The sequence below is a fragment of the Peromyscus leucopus genome, chromosome 8b, assembly GCF_004664715.2.
Source record: "Peromyscus leucopus breed LL Stock chromosome 8b, UCI_PerLeu_2.1, whole genome shotgun sequence".
Lineage (NCBI taxonomy): Eukaryota > Metazoa > Chordata > Mammalia > Rodentia > Cricetidae > Peromyscus > Peromyscus leucopus.
In genome coordinates, this window is record NC_051086.1 from 26,348,492 (window position 1) to 26,365,919 (window position 17,428).

General features: G+C 48.0%; 1 protein-coding gene across 5 annotated transcripts in view; it reads right to left on the bottom strand.

Moving 5' to 3' along the window:
* Zc3h7a (zinc finger CCCH-type containing 7A) overlaps positions 1-3,075 on the bottom strand; it is a 41,241-nt gene extending 38,166 nt beyond the window's left edge. For 2 of the 5 annotated variants that reach the window (XM_028872902.2, XM_028872905.2), the window contains exon 1: positions 2,936-3,073. The gene's annotated coding sequence lies outside the window, so the exon portion shown is untranslated. Of the gene's footprint in view, positions 1-2,228; positions 2,425-2,712; positions 2,794-2,935 lie in introns of those variants that run through there. The other 3 variants (XM_028872906.2, XM_037201346.1, XM_028872908.2) reach the window with 3 other exon arrangements.
* Between the last annotated feature and the right edge of the window lie 14,353 nt (positions 3,076-17,428).

Genomic DNA, 17,428 nt, shown 5'->3' on the forward strand with positions numbered 1-17,428 from the left:
AAACCCTGCTAAACAGCTTCTCCCTCCGGAAACAGCTTCTCCATTCCCTGAAAAGGCTACTCCCTTTCCTGAAAAGGTTTCTCTCTCTCCTGTGACAAGTTCTCTCTTCCTGAGTCAGCTTCTCTCTCCCTGAGACAGCATCTCACTTTCTGAAAACTGGAGGAGGCTATGCCAAACAGCACCAGGAAGGTAACTCCTTATTTGGGCTAAGTCGTCCCTTCCCCCATGGGAACTGTTCACTTTGAAACGGCCAAGAGATTCCAGATTCTGCACACTTGGGAAGCAGCCTCCAGTCAAGCAGAGCAGATCGCAGGGAACCCTGCGTCTTCATGTACAAACCTGGGATTATTCAACAGAAGATTGAAATAATCTGCCCGAGTCACCACAGTCGTGATGTGCCTCAGATCCCCAGGAGGCCCTACTGCTCAAGAGCTGACGTCTCTTGCCTTCTCACGAGACATGCCCAAGCAACCCCCAGCTCCAAAGTCACATCCTCTCTTGCTTGTGAAACAGAACTTTTGCCTCTCACCATTCCATGGCTCAGAAGCTTCATGATCTTACTAAATAAACTAGACAACACATTGCTGAACTTGGAGAATTAGAAAGTAAATTTACAAATTTTTTGTTGGAGCAAAACCTGGAAAGGTTGAATACCTCATTTTTTAAAAAATATGTATCAATGAAATCACTTAGAAAGCCATGAGGGTGGCAAGACAGTGCAGCACGTAAAGTCACCACTGTCAAGCCTGATGACCCCAGTCTGGTGCCCAGCTGACTCGGTGGGTGGTGTTTCAAAAAAACAAGAGTGGGTGTGGGGGGGGGAGCACACACTCGCATGCGCGCGCACACACATACGAACAACTTTTCTTCATTTGTAAACACCTCCCAACTTTGCTTGGATGACTTTTGGGGTCTACTGTTTGAGACGAGCCTCCCCTGCTGCCCCCCTCCCTCCCACTTCACTGTGACAAATGGCTGCGACCACAGCACCCCACACTTGAGGATAATGGAGAAAAGTGTGGGTTTGCTGGGACAAACACAATCAGGTATTATCTACAAGACAAAGGCTTCCTCACATGGTATTCTGTCTAGAAAACCCATTTTCAAGTATTTGTGACAACAGAGCAGTTTTTCTTTCTTTCTTAACTACCTATTCAAACTACTGCCACCGTTGACAGTCTAACAACCGATTTCTTCACTTACAAATGGATTTAACACACCCAAATCAGCAGGTTTCAAACTCAGTCATTATTAACAACTCAAGGCCTTACAGCTGGCTGGCGCATGAACATTGTTGCCAGTAGATCTGGGAGTGAGGAGGGGAGAGAGTGTCGTCAGAACATAACCCCAACCAAAACTCACAGGAACTGGGAGCAAGGAAGGAGTGTCCCAGTTCATCTGGAGGACACTAAATCAACTGGCTCTTTGCACAACACCTCCTCTAAATATTGACAATATTCAACTTCAATAACGCAATCTGATTCTCAACTGAAGCTCACCCTGAGCTTCAACAGAGAAAACTGTCCAAGCACTTGATTTAGGGCACAGATTAAGAATACCATCCCAACCTTACCACACACAACACACACACAATGAGCAGCTCCGCTCAGTTTAACTGAGGGTGAAAAGACCCTTCGATTCCTTGAGGTCCTCCTGGAAAGGCAGCCACTTCCAGAGAATCAGGAAGAGCAGATGGCAGTGGCTCCCAGCCCCTCCCCCATCCGGACGCTCCTGTAGAGCGCTGTCCAATCGAAATATGATGCTAGCCATACAAGCCATTTTAAATTACCAAGTGGCCATACTAATAAAGTAAAAAAAAAAAAAAAAGACCAGATTGTTTTTATTCTAACATGGCCACAACAGGTATCCTCTCAATTAACACACTACTAAATATATGCTGATTTAAGTAAGAGCTTAGCAAGGAGATCATTTTTGTTCTTTTTTTCTCCCAAATCACACTTTAAAATTGAAACCAGAGCCAGGCGGTGGCGGCGCACGCCTTTAGTCCCAGCACTCGGGAGGCAGAGGCAGGTGGATCTCTGAGCTCGAGGCCAGCTTGAGCTACAGTGAGTTCCAGGACAGCCAGAGATACACAAAGAAACCCTGTCTCGAAAAAAAGAAAAGACAGAAGAAAAAGAGGAAGAAAGAAGAAGAAAAACAAACCAGAAGAGTAACTCAAAAGTCTAGCCACATTCGATGTTCCTAGGCCCCACGTCACCAGTGACCACCTTGGCGGACAGCGCAGGTCCAGTTTCACCAGACTCCCTCAGTCGTAAATACCCCACACCTTTACCCTCTTTGATCCTTAAAATCTGGGGACCCGAAAGCGCCCAACCCCGGAATAAATTCACCCAATCAGAGCACAGGCACCACCCCTTGGGCCTAGCGAGGACCTTCCAGCCTGACCACACCCCTGCGCTGACCACCCCCTAACCGGAAATTCCCTCTAATGGGAACTGACAGGTCTCTATTCTTTAGGGGTGGGGAAAGAACCCCCGAGAACCCCCGTGCAGTCCCCGCACCTCTGCTGAACACCGGAAACCGGTCGCCACCCATACGCGGGGTGCACCGCGGGCAAACCCCGCAGGGATGAACCCGAAACCGGCGAGCGCGCACTCGGCAGGCATCGTGCGCGCCCCCAAACCGAGACACCTTTTACCCCGGATCCCCCGCGACCACCTAGCACCCGGAAATAACGAAATGTAAAACCACCAAAAGCGACTGCGCGGACGTCGGCCAAGCTATCCGGGTGGCGGGGGCGCGCGCCCCCCGCTTGCGACTCGGGAGGCTCCCCGAGCAGCCGGCCGGCCGGCTTCCGGGGCCCGCGCCCCTCCCCCGCCCGGAGTCCGTTAACGGCCGCGCGTGAGCACGAGGCGGTGGCCGCGCGCGCGCCCAGCAGCGCGCGAGCCTCCCCCAGGGCGCCCCCTCCCCTCACCTGCGGGGCAGCACCCGGGACGCGGGCTGCGCGGGGATCGGAGGCGACAGCCGGACCTGCGCTCACCCGCTGTCGCCCTCTGTCTCGCAGCCTCGCAGCTTTCCTGGGCGACCCACGGCGGCTGCCCGCCCGCGACGCTCGGGGCGGCGCCCTCTGGCGGCCGGAGGCCTCGCGCGCCGCCCCGCAAACGCCGCCATTGGCTGCGCCGCCAGCGTCAGACCCGGGATGGAGGCGCCACGTCGGGACTACGGGGCTGCGGAAGCGGCGGCGATGGGCGGGTGCCGGCGCGGCTACAAGGATGGGGGTGAGCGGCCCTGCGGCCGCGAGCCCAGTGTCCTCGGCCTCTCCCTGGCGGCTCAGGCACCAGAGTGGGACTGGGAGGCGACGTAGATTCATCTGGGCACCAGGGTGTCGCTCCCCCCAGCACTCTGTTCCCTGCAGTAATTTATCCCGTGTGTCCTGCTCTGCGCCCTGTCACTGTTGGCATCACCTTGAAAACAACCATATGTCCGTGTCCTTTCAAGTGAATGGCAGGCGTCGGGACCCTGGGAGGTGATCTTAACTCGTTCAGGTGCTGGGGGTGTCACTCTCCCCGGAACTTATTCTCATCAGGTGTGCTACACTCTACACACAGTCACTACTTGTATCATCTGGAAAACAAGATGCACTGGTCTTACAAAAGAATGGTAGGCACGGATCTCGGGCTCCATAGTCAGCCTCGTTCTCCGTGGCCTTCAGGTTTCAACTTAGATTTCGCTGTATTCACCTGTGTTTCAGTGACGAGACGCCCATAGGGGTCTGCTTTGTGCCCAGGCACAGCAGTGTGTAAGGCAGATCCCTGCGACAGGGGATGCGGAATGGTAGTGTGGATCCACAAGCCTGCAAAGACAGACATACATACAGACACACACACACACACACACACACACACACACACACACACACACTAGAGCAGGAGAGTGCGAGAGCGCTGCTTCAAAGGAAACAATCTGGGAAGGATTCCGAGAAGTGACACCAAAGTAGGAGACTTGGGTAGCTGAGGGACAGGAAGACCAAAGGTGTGTGTGGGTGTGTATAGAAAGCTCAAAGAGGGTGAGCCACTACATGAAATTTGAAATTCCTTCTCTGAGATGGGAATTCCGGGGTCTAATTTACAGTATTAGAAAGTTTCTTTACACTCTTGTGCAGATAATGGTATATAGAAGGGACAAGCAGAAAAGTGAAAGGGACTGAGGATGGAGCTCAGTTGGCAAAGTGCTTTCCTAGCACGCACAAAGCCTTGGGTTTGATTCCCAGCACCAAAGAAACCGGGTGTGGTGGCATACACTTATAATAGCAGCAGGGGGTGAGGAGGGGGATCCGGAGTTTCAGGACTTTTTGGCTATGAGGCTGGAGATACGCAGGTATAGAGCCACAGCGAAGACATTCGAAGACCCCAGATGCATGCTGACTGGCCCCAGAGTGCTAGGGCAAAGCCCAGGAGTTGGTGTACCACAGAAACTTGATGAGATTGTATGACTTTCCATTGTTACTGTAGCAAAGGAGTACATTTTTGTTGGCTTAAAACATAGACTTGTCTTAGAGTTCTAGAGGACCAGAGTCTGCAGTGGGTGTCCACTGGGCTCAAGTAGAGTGCTGACAAGACTTGTTCCTTTTTCTTTCTTTTTTGTTTTTGTTTGTTTTCTCAAGACAGGGTTTCTCTGTGTAGCTTTGGAGTCTATCCTGGACCTCGCTGTGTAGTCCAGGCTGGCCTGGAACTCACAGACATCCACCTGCCTCTGCCTCCTGAGTGCTGGGTTTAAAGGCGTGCGCCGCCGCCGCCGCCGCCGCCGCCGCCGCCGCCGCCGCCGCCGCCGCCGCCGCCGCCGCCGCCGCCGCCGCCGCCGCCGCCGCGCCCCCTCTCCCCCAGCCAAGACCTGTTTCTTATGGAAACTCTACTAAAGAGCCCTTGCCATGCTGGGCAGTGGTGGCACACACCTTTAATGCCAGCACTTGAGAGGCAGAGACAGGCAGATTTCTGTGAGTTCAAGGCCAGCCTGGTTTGCAGAGTGAGTTCCAGGACAGCCAAAGCTACACAGAGAAACCTTGTTTGAAAAACCAAAAAAAAAAAAAAAAAAAAAAAAAGAAAAAGAAAAAGAAAAAGAAAAAGAAAGAAAGAAAAGGAAAGAAAGAAAGAGCGAGCCTTTGCCCCTTTTCAGCTGCTAGAGGCTGCTTGTACTTCCGGGTCATGCCCTTCATTCCAGAGCCATCATCTCTTTCCCCTTCTGCATCTCTGACTGAGGTCTCCATCACCATACTTCCTGACTCCCCTGCTTCTAGATCTCCCTCATGGGAGCCCTGCTTTCTGCATTTGTACCAGATGGACAGTCCAAGGTGGTCCTCAATCACATCTGTAGATTCCCAGTGATTTTCCAGGGAGATAGCTATAGTCACAGTTTCCTGGGGATAGAGAGTAGATATATTTGGGAACCTATCATTATATACTGCATGGAGCAAGGGGGAAGGGGAGCTGAGCATGGATGGACCTTCTCTTGCTTTGGAAAATACTATGTGATCTAAGAGTTTCTACTTCCTTTGGCTTCTATAATAGTGGTGGAAAGTTTTGTTTCTTCCCTGGGTGCTGCACCAGACAGGTGCATTTGCTGAGAAACTGTTTTATGTCCTTGCTTCCCAAGTGCCAGGATTAAAAGCATGCACCACCATAGCCAGCCCTTATTGTGTCTTCTATCCTCTGGTACCTTGCATAGGCCTGAGGCACATACTATCATATGATCTCTATGAGTTTCAGCTAGACTAGTCAATGTAGAGAGTTCTAGTCAGGGCAACAGAGTAAGACCCTGTCTCAAAACAACATAAACTACCCACATGCTGACAACCTGAACATTAATTTATACCTGAAACCAAATGCAAACTGTTAGTCAATGCATTAAAAAAAAAAAAAAAAACCAGTCCTAGCCAGGTAGTGGTGGCAGATACCTTTAGTCCCAGCACTCGGAGGCAGAGACAGGCAGACCTCTATGAGTTTGAGGCCAGCTTGGTCTACAAAGCAAGTTCTAGGACAGCCAGAGCTACACAGAGAAACCCTGTCTCGAAAAAGAAAAAAAAAACATTTTATATGTATGGATGTTTTTGCCTGCATGTATGTTTGTGTAGCACATGTGTGCACTGCCCATGAAAGCCAGAAGAGGGCATTAGACCTTCTAGAACTGTTTGTGGTTGTGAGCTGTCGTATGGGTAGGAATCGAACCTGGGTCCTCTGCAAGAGCAGCACATGCACTTGAGTGCTAAGCCATTCCTCACCCTTTTCTGGTGTTTTGTTTGTTTAGCACTGTTCACTGTGTAGCCCTGCTTGGCCTGGACAGACTAGTCTCAAACACACAGCAGTCCCTGCTTCTGACTTCCATGTGCTGGAATCAAAGACATGTGCTACCATGCCAGGTCGCTTTCTGTCTTTTGAAATAGGATCTTGATATGCAGCTGGCAGGTCTCAAACTTGTGGCAATCCTCCTGTGCCTGTGCCTCTCTAGTTCTGGAATTACAGATTGTTAGACCCCAAAGTTTAGGGTCTCCAGTGGGTGCCCCAAGAACCCAGACTCCGATCCAGTTGATGCAACAGCAAGAGGTGTTTATTAATGCGGCTGTACAGTCGGGCAAACTCAGCTCCAAAGAGCAAGAGTCGTGCCTATTGCAATCACATGGGTACTTTTAAAGGAAAAACCCACAAAAGCCACAAGATTACAATTCCCATACAATTTCATGGCCTGATCACAGGGTGATCACAGAGTGGGTACAGTCACATCTGCATGCACATTCTTCCCAAAACCTCAAGGGGGGTATCAGGGCGGGAGAGGAGTTTACACAAAGGTCACAGTGGTCCTTCCTGGAACACTTGCAACTATCCCAGTCACAGTTGAGCACATCTCTTAACAGAAATCTTTTTACATTGTTACATTGTTGCAGGGGTGGTTGAATAATGATTCAGTCAGCTTACCCTTGGAACAAGATTTTTAGTTTCTCATTTCCTGGGGCTTGGGGGTGTAAGCCTGAAGGGTTAGGGTCTTTCAAGATGACTGCATCACCACACCCAGCTTCAAGCAATTTTTAAAAAGCTGCTATGGGATTGGAACCTAGGACCTTGTCCAAAGAAATCAAGCAATTATTAATAACATATCTATGGTTAAGAGATCAGTGTGAGCCAGGCAGTAGTGGCACATGCCTTTAATCCCAACACTTAAGAGGCAGAGGCCAGCCTGGTCTACAGAGCAAGTTCCAGGATAGGCTCCAAACCTAAATCAGTGTGAGGGGCTGAAGAGATAGTTCAACAGTTAGTGGCACTTGATTCTCTTCCTAAGAACCCGAGTTCAGTTCCCAGCATCTGTTAGGAGGCTCAAGCTGTCATTAACACCAGCTCCAAGGAATCTGATACATCTAGATACCACAGGTGCCTGCACTCACCTGCAACATACATACTAACATGTAGATACACACACCTATGCATAATTAATAATAACTGATGGGTGGTGGTGGCCCATGCCATTAATCCCAGGACTCAGGAGGCAGAGACAGTCAGTCTCATCTACAAATAGAGTTCTAGGTAAGCCATATATATCTTTTTTTTTTTTTTTTTGAGAAACCTTGTCTCAAAAAACTAAACTCAAAAAAGTATAAAAAAAAAATCTTTAAAAAAATGAGGTCAGTGTGAGAAGTGGAAAGCCCATGAGGAAGCACACCAAAGAGCGGTAGGATCTGAGAAAAGCCAGGGGACAATGACCACAAGAAAGGAGATGAAGATGTCATAGGGAGAACCCTTCCAGGAAGACAAGCTGAGCACAGTTCAGACTGCTTACAAACAAAAGCAGCCTTTCCAGTGGAGACCTATCTCCACGGTTAGGAAACGAGAGCGGCTTAAGAAAGTACTGGCTTCCTGATGACATTAAGTAGATGAAGAGCTGATAGAATCGTGAGCAGTAAAACACCTTTAGACACGAAGGAGCTGATTTATGCACAGAACCCTGTGGGGGACCAGCCCCCACTTTTTCCCCAGGGTGCTCTAGATGAGTGAGGGATAATTGACCCCTGTAGAAATGTAGAGGGGAGGGCTGGAGAGGTGGCTCAGCAGTTAAGAGCACTGGCTGCTCTTGCAGAAGTCCTGAGTTCAATCTCAGCAACCACATGGTGGCTCACAACCATCTGTAATGAGATCTGGCGCCCTCTTCTGGCCTGCAGGCATATATGCAGACAGAACATTGTATACATAATAAATCTTTAAAAAAAAAAGAAAGAAATGTAGAGGGGAGAGACACAGAAACACAGGAGAGCCTCATGAGGGCCTAGCTCCTTATCCACCAGCCCAGAACTTTATTCAAAAAGGGCTTTCTATAACAATGCCTAGGGGTGAGGCAAAAGACCTCCCCCTGCTAGATAAACCAAGTGCAGACCCTTCCAAACACCTGGTACCCAGGCCCATGGTCCAATCATCCTCTTCTGCAGCCCTGCTGGTAAAACAAGCTCAGATCTCACTAGGAACTCTGTGGGTTCCCACAGAACCCCTTCTAAATATGTTTTATTTTCCTGAGACAGGGTCACTCTCTGTTGCTTTGACCAGTCTGGAACTCAATCTGTAGACCAGGCTGGCCTCACACTCACAGAGATTCCCCAGCCTCTGCCTCCCGAGTGCTGGGACTACAGATGCACTACACCACACCCAGTTAAAAAAAAATCAAGATTTGTTTATATAATTTTTAGAATTTGACAAGAATATATTTTTCATAAAAGTTCTAACAGAAATAGATTTTTTTAAATGCCGAATGCCGTTTATTGAAGGGGGGAGGAGGTCTTGAATACAGGCTTACAGCACAATGGGAGAACCCCAGGGGGCAGAAGTTCACTACCAATGTTTTACAATCTTGCATCTAAGCTGTTAACGCGAAATATGCAGGATACACAGACAAGGAACTTCCCTTAAGCATTCAGGAGGGTGGAACCTGGCAGGAAATTAGCATAGGGAGGATATCAAGGTCAAGGTCCGCAAGCAAGGCAACAGTTACCCAAAACGGGGGCCAAGGCCCTACAGGTCCCCCTTTTACTAAAAAATGAGCTTCTGACTTAGGTTGTGTCACCTTACCCGTCATGGAGATGCCTGCCCAGGCCACACAGGCACTCTGTCTTAGGTTGTTGAGCGTCCCCCAGACAATACCCATCTCTGAATACTCATTATCATACAGGCTCAATCGTGTGTGAGCTGCAGAGTTAACTGCTGCCAAAGATCTCAAAGTGGCACTGGGCTTGCAATCTGTGTGTTTGACACAGAAAAGACCAACAGAGGTCCTAACCCACCCATAGCCAGTAGGCTAAAGGCAACTGAGCCATTCCCTTCCTTAACAAGCCTTACTGCAAATTGGAGTCCTTGTGAGATGGTATCCCAAAAGCAAATGGAACTTGAGTTTATAAATTTATTTTTCAAAGCCAATAGAAATGTATATAACTATTGAATTAAATTTATCATCACTATGCACTTTTTTGTGTGACAGATTTATCTGTGTAGTCCTAACTGTCCTGTTACTCACTTTGTAGACCAGGCTGGCCTCAAACTCACATAGATCTGCCTTCCTCTGCCTCCTGAGTACTGGAATTACTTACAGGCCTGCACCACCACTGCCTGGCTGTTTTTTTTTTTCCTAATGGAGCTCACTAAGTTACCCAGGATGGCTTTAAACTCAGTCTGTAGCATAAGACTTCCTGACTCAGACCTCCTGAGTAGGTGGGATCATAGACCTGTATGACCAGTTCCAGAACAAGAATTTATTCTTGCTAATGTTTGTGACTTGGGCCTATAATCCCAGCACTCTGGAGGCCAAGGCAGGAGGGTAATAAATGCTACACCATCCTAAGAAACATACGGATGCACTATCTCAAAAAAAAAAAAAAAAAAAGTGCCTGAGAATATGTCTCCATCGAGAGCTTGCTTAGTATCCAGGAAGCACTGGGTTCACTTCCCAGAACCACAGAAAAACAGACATGGTGGTATACACCTGTAATGCTAGCATTTGAGGGGTAGAGGCTTAAGGATCAGGAATTCAAGATAATCCTTAGCTGCTTAAAATTTGAGACCAACATAGGCTACATGAGACCCTCAAGGAAGAAAGAGAGGTGGGGTAGCTCTGGAAGGCAGAAGACCTAAGTAGAATATTACAGATCAAATGTAAAGTTCAGGACATAGGAAAGGAGAATTTCAAGAAAAGAAGTGAACTAAACAAGTTCAACATCAAACTGTTAAAAAATGTTTCCCTATTAAACTCTGAAAGCTTTCTTACAGAGTCTTCCAGGAGCATGCTGGTAGCTTCTGATATATTATTTATTTACAGACAGTCCAGCTATGTACCTCAGTTTGCCTTCAAACTCACAATCCTTCTGCCTCAGCTTCCCAAATGCAGATAATGCTAGCCCATAAGACTATTTCCCCCCATCACTTGTTCTGGGAATTGAACTTAGGGTCCACATACCAGACAAGTGCCCTGCCGCTGAGCCACATCCTCAGCCAGCTTTTTGGTTGTTTCTGGGTAACAAATTCAGGTCATCAGGCTTGTGAGGCAATGACTTTCACTTTTACCCACTGAGCCAACTGACTAGCTCATAGTGATGTTTTAGAAGATTTTATGAGTATTTTGCCTGCATATATGTAAGTGTGCCATGTGCCCAAGGAGGTCAGAAGAGGGTGTGGGATCATCTGGAACTGAGTTACAGACAGTTATGAGCTACCACATGGGTGCTGGGAATTGAACCTGGGTCCTTTGCAAGATCAGCAAATGTTTTTAACCACTAAGTCATCTCTCTAGCTCCGTATTGATTTTTTCCCATAGGTATGTGTCTGTATGTGTAAGTGTGGCTGCCCACAGGAGCCAGAAGAGGGCATTGGATCCCCTGAAGCTGAGGTTACCAGTGATTGTGAACTCCCACCACATGGTTGCTGAGAACAGATGATCCTTTGGAGGAGCAACAATCACTCTTAGCTGCTGAGCCATCTCTCTGGCCCTAAACTATTTTTTATTTATGTGTATGTGTGTGCATATATGTGTGTATGCACATGTGTGGGAGTATCAGTGGAGGCCAGAAGAGGTCATCAGAGCTCCTGCAGCAAGAGCTACATGTAACTGTTATGGGAAATGGAGGAGTTCTGAGTGAGTGAAGTCCAGAGTTAAAGTGTCTGTTGAGATGAGCCAGCCATGTCAAGGACCCTCCATATCGTGGGAAAATGACAAAAAGCCCCTCCCTTGGGGCTGTGAGTCTCAGAGAGACGGCAAAGCCTTCCTCTGTTCCATGTGCTGATGTTGATAGTTGTGTGTAGAGAGTGTCTACCAGAGTGTAACCCTTGGGTATTTACAACCTGAAGAGTGCTCCCCTACAGAGTGCAATCCTACCAAGATTTCCTAAACCTGCCTTCTTGTTCATCTGTATGCAATCAACATGCTGAGTTTCTGGGGCACTAAGGCTCCTCCATCTGAGAGTCCAGACTACCTGAGCCTACCTTTCCTGTGTGTCTAGGTGTTTGTCTGTTCTGTATTCCCTCCACGACCCACGAAGGCCCATCTCTGGAGCCATGCTGGGTGGAGCAGGTTCTGGTTCACCTGGCATGGGTGTTGAAGACTGAACTCAGGTCTGGAAGAGCAGTAAGAGCTCCTGACAGATGAGCCATTTCTCCAGTCCCCCATTGTTGAGATAGGGCCTTATGCATCCCAAGTTTGTCTCTAGTTTGCTACAAACCCAAGAATAACCTCAGCCTACTGCTTCATTTTCCCAAGTGCTGGGATTACTGGAGTGTACCACCATGTCCACTTCTTATGCAGTGCCATTCCAATTTTATATTCTTCAGTCATTAAGATAGTCATTTCCACCGGGCGGTGGTGGCGCACGCCTTTAATCCCAGCATTCGGGAGGCAGAGGCAGGCGGATCTTTGTGAGTTTGAGGCCAGCCTGGTCTACAGAGCGAGATCCAGGCAAGGCACAAAGCTACACAGAGAAACCCTATCTCGAAAAAAAAAAAAAAAGTCATTTTCCCAAAAATGATAACTTGATGCCCTCAGAGCTCTAAAGAGTGGGAGACTCTTCATGGGGTTCTTCCTGTGAGCACATTGAAACTCTTCCCCAAATGTATGGTGGAGGGGAGGCCGGGTCCAACATGCACTACCAGCTTGAGTTTGTAACATCTTATAGACTTGCTATCCCATCCAATGAGTGCAGCTGCATGCTGCAGCAGTGGGAAATCTGCGCTTTGGGAAAACACTGATAGGTGGGAAACCATGCTTTGTAGTGAGTGGGAAAATGGATTTGGATTGCTGAGCTGTGATGTCCTCTGTATAAAAATCTATTTGGAGCAGGGAGGTGGTGTGCACGCCTTTGAACCCGGCACTCCAGAGGCAGAGGCAGGTGGATCTTTGGGTTCAAGGCTAACCTAGTCTACATAATGAGTTCCAGGACAACTAGGGCTACACAGAGAACCCTGTCTTGAACCTGCTCCCCCACAAAAAAACCCCACAAAATACCAAAAAAAAAAAAAAAAAGCAAACAAAAATCCCGTTTCAAAAAAATATATATATATATTCAGAATCTTTTAAATTGGTCCATTAACAAACCATTAAAGAGCTGGACAGTGAGGGGTTGGAGAGATGGTTAAGAGCATTGACTGCTCTTCCAGAGGACCCAGGTTCAATTCCCAGCACCCACATGGTAGTGAAAGGACCAAGCAGATGCCATAACAGGCTGTCAGTCTTCTCTCAGAGATCAGGCCTCAATTTCAGTTTTCTGAGACTTAAGCAAACAGTTTCTGGGAGGGCCATGAGCAAAAAGTAGCTCCCTTTCTGCACATACTCTGACTGCTCAAGGTTCAGTCAGTTGTTTACTGTCTGGGACCCCTCACCAACTTAGAACTACGTACATGGGTCAATGTGAACGTGCAAGGCCAGCCAGCCCCCGTGGCAGCTCAAGGACAAAGCCTGGGACTTGTGCCAGACTGCCCCAAAATGATAACTGTAACCCCCAACCAGTAAATTCAAAGGTTACACACCCTCACCCAATCATATGATGCCAAGGCTTGTACCACCCTGCTCGTGGTTTTTCCCTTAAAAAACCCCTCACCCTGAGAGCTCAGGGTCATCCTCCTTCACCTGGCTAGCCAGTGTGTTGGATGTGGACCAAGCCTGGGCTTGCTTGTTATGATAAACCCCTGTGTGTTTTGCATCGGATATTGGCTCTGTGGTGGTCTTGCTCGGGGGTCTCGAGTCTTGGCCACAACAGTAGCTCACAATGTCTGTAAGTCTAGTTTCAGGGGACCCTCACACAGACATACACTCAGGCAAAACACTAGTGCACATAAAATTAAAAAAAAAAAAAAAGAGCTGGACAGTGGCAGCGCATGCCTTTAATTCCAACACTCAGGAGGCAGAGGTAAGTGGATCTCTGAATCGAGACCAGCCTGGTCTATACAGAGTGATTTCCAGGACAGCCAGTGCTGTTATAGAGAAACCTTGTCTTGAAAAACTAAAACAAACAAATCATTATGGATGTGGAAAGGCCCTATGAAGAACTAGGGTTGCAGGGGCAGTGTGTGTGCAGTATTGTGGCCTCTGGTAAATCACTGTGCTCATGCAAGTAGCCATAATGAAACTCTGCATCACACAGCACACAAAGACATGAAGTAAAAGCAAGGCTTAGGAAACTTTCAGTGGGGCAGAGAAGGGGACGAGGAACTAGCAAGAGTGGAAGGGGTGGGGCTGTGGTGGTTCTAAAGGGGAATCCCCCGTGGAACCAGACTAAAGTGAAGCTGGGGAAGAGCAGGCACTGGATAACCCCATCACAGCAGAAACAGAGTCGGTGAGCGCATGGACAAGGACAGGGCAACAGAGTCCGGATCCTCAGAGTGCGGGGTGCGGAATGTTCTTGAATCTTATAGATATGTCTCAGGATACCTAACACTATGGAAGTGGGTCCCAGTGGGAAGAAATAGTACAGGGAAGAGGGCATGAGAGATTTGGATAGGATTGAAAGACCCATTATTTCTATGTGTGCGTGGACACGGCACTGGCATGGGTGTGGAGGTCAGACAACAGGGTTGGTTTTCTCCTTCTACCGTGTGGTTCCTGAGGGTGTCAATCTCAGGTGGAGCCATCTTGTCAGTCCAGGATTGTATTTAGATGTAGAAGGTACCAATCTTGAGTAAGTTGTCTGGGTCTCCTTTGCATATGCTTAAAGTTGCAGGAGTCAATGTTAAGAGCCAGGGAGAGTAGCTAGGCCTTCAGTGATGGCAGGGAGAGAATAAAAGAGTGGGAGGTCAGCTGCTGACGATTCCTCAGAGGGAATCTACTGTGCTACAGAGAACAGAAACAAAATCAGTCAAAGGCTCTTACCTCTGGGTATTTTTGCTTATGTGCTTTATTAGGAAACCACCTATTAAAAGGCGATTTTTATTCCTATTTAGTGTTCAGATTTAAAAGTTGAAGGGACTTAGGACATCAAGCTCAGTTAGTTACAGTCTGGTGGTGGCCAATACCAAAGTCTGGGAGGAGTATAAGTGACTCTCTGCCCTCCTTCCTGCTGCTGGTCCTTCTGCCAAGTTCTCGGTGTTAGACGTGACTGGCACATGGCTGAGGACAACAGCAGTAAAGCTTGCAATTATCATGCATATTCCGATGGAGAAAGCCACCATGTGGTAGGATCTGTAGATAATGAGAATGAGTCCCAGAATCATAGTCAGCACTCCCATGATGAAGACTAGTGTGTGCCACCAGGAACACTCAAAGAGGGATAGACGACGAACAGGCTCCTCCTCCCTGCTTGGGATGCTGCTAGTATCATCCATTTGAAGAGGTTGGTGCATTGTGGCTATTTTCCTGCAGTGATTGAAGGGGAAAAGATTACAGGTCAGAAACAGCTCAAGTTTATTTAGAGCTATGTGGTTGGGGTATGCTTGTAACCCAGTACTTGGGGGGCTGAGGCAGGAAGATTCAGAATTCCCAGCAAGTTCAAGCTTCTAGTGAGCTCAGGGCCAATGCTTATTCAGTGAGAATGTGCTTCTAAGGCACTAAGAGTGTCTTTCAAGGGCTGGAGATCTCAGCGGTTAAAAGCACTTGTTGCTCGCACTGGGGATCCAGGTTCAGTTCTCAGCATCCACATTGTGGCTCACAGCTCTCTGTAACTCCAGTCTCAGTGGATTTAATTCCCTCTATACAAGGGCACCAGGCATGCATATGATTCACATGCATGCAGGCAAAAACACTTACACACATAAAATAGTATGTAAATCTTAAAAAAACAGTATTTTAGGCTGGGCATAGTGGAGCACACCTTTAATCCCAGAGCTCGGGAGGCAGAGGCAGATAGGTCTCTGTGAATTCAATGATGGCGTGGTCTATATAGTGAGTACCAGGATAGCCAAGGCTAATGTAGAGAGACCCTGTCTCAAAGAAGAGTTCCTTTCAAGAAGGCCAGACTTAGCCAGGCCATGGTGGTGCATGCCTTTAACCCCAGTGCTTGGGAGGCAGAAGCAGGTGGATCTCTGTGACTTCGAGGCCAGCCTGAGCTACACAGTGAAACCCTGTCTCAAATCTTATAGTGAGAAGGGTGGGTGGTGGAGAAGCCCTCTATTCCTGAGCTACACTCACAGCTCCACTGTGGTTCTCAGTGGTAAAAAAAGGTATCATGTAGTCAGGTGTGTTGGCACATGCCTTTCATCCCTGTACTCCTGAGGCAAAGACAGGAATTTCTGTGAGGCAGCCTGAACTACATATAGAGTTCTAGGACAGCCAGAGTTACATGGTGAGATCTTGTCTCATGAAGAAAAAAAAAAGATATTGTTTCTAGGTGTTAGCAGGTCATTTCGAGACACCTGGAAAGGCTCCGGAGAAAAGAGCACTAGACTCAGGGCACTGAAATAAGTAGGAACTGCTTCTCCCTGAAGTGTTTTTATAGTTAGACTTCATCCAAGAAGTGAACTTCAAAGATTCATGTGAACTAGGCTGAAGTGACAGTATGCACCTGTAAACCCAGAACTCGGAAACTGAGGCAGGAGGCGTTTGAATTCCAGGGCAGACTTGGTACAGTGAAACACCTTCTCAAAGCAAACAAATAAAACCAACAAAAAACAGAAACAAAACCCTCTAAACACTACCAATAAAGAGGAGGAGCAGAGGAAGGAGGAGAGGGAGAGGGAGAGGGGGGAGGGGAGGGAGGGAATGGGGAGGAGGAGTTAGGAAAGGTTGTGTTGTGAGCAGCCATGTGGGGGTTGGGAATTGAACCTGAGGCCTCTACAAGAACAAGTGTTCTTGACCGCTGAGCCATCTCTCAGTCCCCAGAAATCCAGAATCTTCAGAAAAATAGCCCGGGGATATGAGTAAGAATCCTCTTCTCATGCAGAAGTGCCAGTTGTAACTTCATATGCATAGATGCATAAAGCTGTGGAGTTCAGCAGGCACCTTCAGGTATCCCTAGCAGAGTGCAGATAGTGTAAGGAAACAAATGACTTTTCTCACCTGGCACAACGGTAGCTCTTAAGTAAGCCAGCAAATGCCAGAACTTGTTCTTCCACAGCAGCGAGGATTTTCAAGAGGCAGTGTGGAGAGTCAGCGTGCCTGTGCCTCATTTTTATGCATTAGGCCCTTGATTGAAGAATTGAAGCAACATGGACTCTCATGGTAGGGGGAGGGGCTCATGCAACACAGTATTTCCTTCATTCATCCACTCATGTGAATGCCTCAGTTGTTCGGAAGGAAGTCCTGACAAGGAGTGCACACACGGAGCCCTCGCTGGATTGTCTTGTGTAAAAGGTAAGGCTAAAATTGGAAGGGTTTACAATGACGGCTTTTATGCTTGTCTTCACCTGCTGAGGATTTGGTAAAGATGTTACAATTGTGACTTTTTTTTTTCGGTTTGTGGAGACAGGGTTTCACTGTGTAGCCTGGCTGGCTGTCCTGGAACTCACTCTGTAGAGCAGGCTGCAGGCTGGCCTCAAACTCACAAAGATCCACCTGCCTGTCTCAGGGCTGGGACTAAGGGCTAAAAGCACCACCACACCTAGAATTTTTTTTTTTTTTTTTTTGGTTTTTCGAGACAGGGTTTCTCTGTGTAGCTTTGCGCCTTTCCTGGGACTCACTTGGTAGCCCAGGCTGGCCTCGAACTCACAAAGATCTGCCTGCCTCTGCCTCCCGAGTGCTGGGATTAAAGGCGTGCGCCACCACCGCCCAGCTGAATTTTTTTTTTTTTAAAGATTTATTTATTATGTATACAGAGGAGGGCGCCAGATCTCATTACAGGAGGTTGTGAGCCACCATGTGGTTGCTGGGAATTGAACTCAGGACCTCTGGAAGAGCAGTCAGTGCTCTTAACCTCTGAGCCATCTCTCCAGCCCCCTGAATTTTTTTTTTTTTTTAAGACAGGGTCTCTCTCTGTAGCCCTGGCTGTCCTAGAACTTGCTTTGTAGACCAGGCTGTGCTGGAACTCACAGAG